The sequence below is a fragment of the Penaeus monodon genome, chromosome 21 (genome assembly GCF_015228065.2).
Source record: "Penaeus monodon isolate SGIC_2016 chromosome 21, NSTDA_Pmon_1, whole genome shotgun sequence".
Lineage (NCBI taxonomy): Eukaryota > Metazoa > Arthropoda > Malacostraca > Decapoda > Penaeidae > Penaeus > Penaeus monodon.
The window spans coordinates 38,364,422-38,365,020 of NC_051406.1; positions in this window are offsets into that span (position 1 = coordinate 38,364,422).

The following is a 599-nucleotide window of genomic DNA, read 5'->3' on the forward strand; positions in this document are numbered from 1 at the left end:
TCTTACAAATTAGAAAAATATTTTGCTATGTAATAAATTGATACAGTAAAGTTCCCTCTGCTTTTTGACTCCTTGCAGAAAAAACACAGGTATATGCTTCAATATAAATGTGAAATACTAAAGTGGTGAACATAAAAGTGGAGGGACTGTGCACCACTGTCAAATATTTCCAGAGACAATTATGGTATTGCTGATGAACTGTCTGATATCCATAAAAATATATGGAAACTATGATTAAGGTATTATAAAAAAAAAACAATACAATTTTTCTGGTTTACTTATAAGACATACACTTAAAAGCAAAAGCTCTAAAGATAAATTCAAAGATGTTAAAAAAATCTCCCAACATCATTGCAATTTTCTTTTCTTTGATATACAAGTTTTTACATACAGACAAGTCCACTTCCAATTATGTGCCCTACTTATTTTCATAATTTCTAATTTCTACAAAGCAAATTTCAGGTAAAAAAATATAACATGCTTTTTCTTCTCATTAAAATCATATTAATATCAAAATTTGTAAATGATTTTAATTTTCAAATTACTATATCCTAAATATCACTGAATTTTAAAACTTACATATGATATCTACATATTTG